Source organism: Caloenas nicobarica, chromosome 10 (assembly GCF_036013445.1).
Source record: "Caloenas nicobarica isolate bCalNic1 chromosome 10, bCalNic1.hap1, whole genome shotgun sequence".
Classification (NCBI taxonomy): domain Eukaryota; kingdom Metazoa; phylum Chordata; class Aves; order Columbiformes; family Columbidae; genus Caloenas; species Caloenas nicobarica.
Genome location: NC_088254.1, coordinates 3,900,607 through 3,904,451, shown reverse-complemented (window position 1 = coordinate 3,904,451; position 3,845 = coordinate 3,900,607).

The following is a 3,845-nucleotide window of genomic DNA, read 5'->3' as shown; positions in this document are numbered from 1 at the left end:
GGAAAAAAAAAAATTTCAGCAGAGATTAGGTAGAGTTGAAGTTTCATCAGAGATTAGGTAGTGTTGAAGTTTCATCAGTGGCTGCTCTATTGCTTTTTTGCTGGTGGAGACCTCAAAGAATGTCCCCTAGTGTCCCCAAGGCAAGCGCCACCCCCCAGCTGGCAGCAGCTCCTTGCTCCGGGGTCTGTTCCAGATGTCACCATCACAGGGTGGCTGTCACTGTGCCTTATCCCTGTGCTCAGAGCAGGCGGCTGCCCCGGCGCATCAGGATGTCCCTGTCCCGTTGGAGTGTCCCCATCCGCAGTGGGAAGAGCAGAGGTGACTCTGCTCCTGCGCACCCAGGGTCAGGGCTGAGTGTGGAGGGGCGGTCCCTGTGTTTGCAGTGCCTGTCCCCATCACAAGAAGTGACAATCAACCACCGAGTGTAAGCGTGACTTCTCCCAGCAGAGAGGCTGCCGGCTTTATTTAGAAACGCCTTCATCATTTCCTCCGCCGTCGCGGCTCCTGCGCGCACACACACACACATCTTCCCAGGATCAACTCGCCTCCTCAGGGTCTTCAAAGGTTTAAACCTTTGTGCTCCCCTGGATTTCAGGTTGACAAGGACCAGATCGCTGCCCTGCGATGGCCTTATTGCTGTTGCATTGCAACTCAAGGTCACAGAGCCTTCCCCTCTCCTGTACAATCTATGGGATAACTCCAAGAACCGGCCACTCCGGGAAATCCTGGCCATTTCTGGTCCTCTTCAGGGATCTCTGGAGCATCCTAGGAAACCCTGGAACTTCCAGGTGTGGCTTTGGAGCCAGTTCTCCCATTACCTGGGGAAGAAAAAAAGAGCTGAAATGATCCCTCACTGTGGCAAAGGGAACGGGACTATTTGCGTCCTATTCAAATCAGGTGTCAACGCTGAGAGGGGATCCTCTTAACTCCCACCGGCTTGTCTGAGGCTGGCTGCTGCTGGAGGATGTTTCATCTCACTCCTGGCTAATCCACGGAGATGTGTGATATAGCATAAGCTAATATAATAGGTCATGCAAGGATTTACATCTCATTACTGCAGGTTAGAGTCCTGGGAGGAAGGATGAGTCATTCTTACTGGAATATATTTCAGGGATAAGGAACAGTTCAGCTGCCCAAAGAAAAGTAAGGGGGGAAATCAACCACCTTGAAGCGTCGCTGTGGCCTTGACCCTCTGTAGCCTCTGGTTGCCCTCTCCCACCCCCAAACTGGACACTGGCCTCTCTGGAAAGAGCAAAGACCAAAGAGTTAAAGGGATGGGAGAGCTGCCAGCAGCTGCAAGACCTTACTTTTTGCTCCATCCCTATAAAATCAATTCCCCAGCCACCCTGGGCTGCAAGAGGCCGAGAAGGCGAACCTCATGGTCCCCCTCCACGGGGCACGTCCAGCTCCTGGTGAGTGAGCGTCCCTGCCACAAGTGACGGAGTCCCAGCCGCAGCCGGTAAGCACGTGCTAATTGTCACCCGGCTGCTTTGACCAAGCGCTTCTGCTCATCAGGAGCTGTTTTCTCCTGGTTTCGCAGACAGGGAGGCTACGTGGTAGCTGACCCGTCTAACCCAGCTGGAAAAAATCGGTCCTGACTTCAAGTCTCTTATTATTAGCGAATGCTTAGAAATCGGGAGTGAGCAAAGCTCCCGGGACCTGCCATGTCAGAAGTCTGCTCTGAACCGACCCAAGGCGCAGACGGCCCGGCGTCCAAGGGCAAAGGGGCTCTGGGACACAGGCAGGGATGCTTCTCCTCCTCTCTACCCCTCTTTTCATCTCGTTCCTCTCTGACTGACAGCCAAAACTTGAACACGCTGTTGGCAATGTGAGGTCTGCAGAGCGCCTGGGGCTCTCAGCCTGTTTCCAAGCCGGCTGTGAAAGCTCACTCTGGGTTAAATTTCATTTTCCATGGGCTGTCTGAGGGAAAATGCTTAGGAGGTCTGCAGATCGCTGTAAAAAGTGAAAATCGTTGCTTCAAACAGTAGGTAGGACTCCTTCAGGGGCTCTGCTCCACAGGGATTTAGCTGTAGGCCTGCAGAGCCTTCACTGGCACAAATCGCCTTTGCCACTTCCAAAAGCAGGCTCAGCTCTGTAACAACAGCGGTCGCTGCCTGACTGCTGACTGGAATGTTATCCAAGCAAAATACATGGTTTAAAAGAAAAAATCCTTTTAAGACAAATTTTTACTTGGTGCTACCTTGGGCAAGGAGGGAAGGGAGAAGATGGGCCAGTCCTCCCTCCCACTTTTCTCTGTTTCACTTTTCTCTATCGTACCACAGCTGTTCCATCATTTTAATCTGCAGAGATTGTCTTTAAATTTCGGAAACGAAATGATTTCCCACAAGCCGGGATTGGGGTTTGGATCCACGCTCGTTTTTTTCATGAGCAGAGAAGAAAAAAGGGAGAAACTCATGTTAAAGCCAGGCTGGCCATCTGGAAGGGAGGTGCGTTTCTGCTGCCATTAATTGCTCACTCCCCAAGGCCCGCGATACGGCTGCAGTCAGAAGAAATAGCAGGAGTGGGAGTGAGGGTAGGATGGGAGCAGGGAAAGCTGGAGGGGCCAAGGGAATTACACAATGAAATCAGTGCCTGGTCTGTCCTCAGCCTCCTGATTTAGGTGACCGATGATCGTGTGTCCCTGGGCCGGCTCTGGTACATCAGCGAGGCAGCGCTTGTGGGCACCGCTAGCAGCTTTTCTTCTTATTAATTAACATCATTAATACCACTAGGAAAGAGAGGAACAAGCTTTTGGGCACGCCAGCCCTTACATCTCCAAGCAAACAACAGTTGCCACTCGTGGCTGGTCCATATGGCTTGTACAGAGCGCTGAGTCCCGGCTCTGCCTCCAGCCGGACCCCGAGGATGGGGAGTGGAGTGGGAAAAAAAGATGTTTCTGCGGTTTAGCTCCTCGATGGGCTAAGACAGCCAAGTATCATCGCTGCTGTCCCCCCAAAACGAGGAGAAGAGCCGCCGGGGGGGTCAGGCAGGGCTCACGGAGCCCCCCCGGGGCCGGCGGTGCGGGCTGATCGCGGGGCTGGGGGCTTCTTCCCTCTCAAATGTCCCCCGGGGGGTCGGGGGACCTTCCGTGTCCCCGGAGCGGGTGTGAGCGGCGGCGGCTCCGCCTCTGTGCCCGGGGCGGGGGGCGGCGGGGGGGCCGGCCGGGAGGCGGTGCCGCCGCTCGCCCCGCGCACACCGGAGCTGTCCGAGCCCCGGTGCTGCAGCTCCCGCCCGCCGCTCCGCTCCCCGCGCTGCCCGGCCCCGGCATGGGCGGCCGGGAGAAGCGGCAGCGTTGATCCCCGGGCAGCCCGGACACCCCGACCCCGCGAACTCGGCTCCGCAGCATCCCGGCTCCTCGGTACCCGGTACTCCGGGACCCTGAGAACTCACCTCCACAGCATCCCGGCTCCTCGGTACCCGGTACTCCGGGACCCTGAGAACTCACCTCCACAGCATCCCGGCTCCTCGGTAACCCGGTACCCCGGGACCCTGAGAACTCACCTCCACAGCATCCCGGCTCCTCGGTAACCCGGTACTCCGGGACCCTGAGAACTCATCTCCACAGCATCCCGGCTCCTCGGTACCCGGTACTCTTGGACCCTGAGAACTCACCTCCACAGCATCCCGGCTCCTCGGTAAACCGGTACTCCGGGACCCTGAGAACTCACCTCCACAGCATCCCGGCTCCTCGGTAACCCGGTACTCTGGGACCCTGAGAACTCACCTCCACAGCATCCCGGCTCCTCGGTACCCGGTACTCCGGGACCCTGAGAACTCACCTCCACAGCATCCCGGCTCCTCGGTAACCCGGTACTCCGGGACCCTGAGAACTCATCTCCACAGCA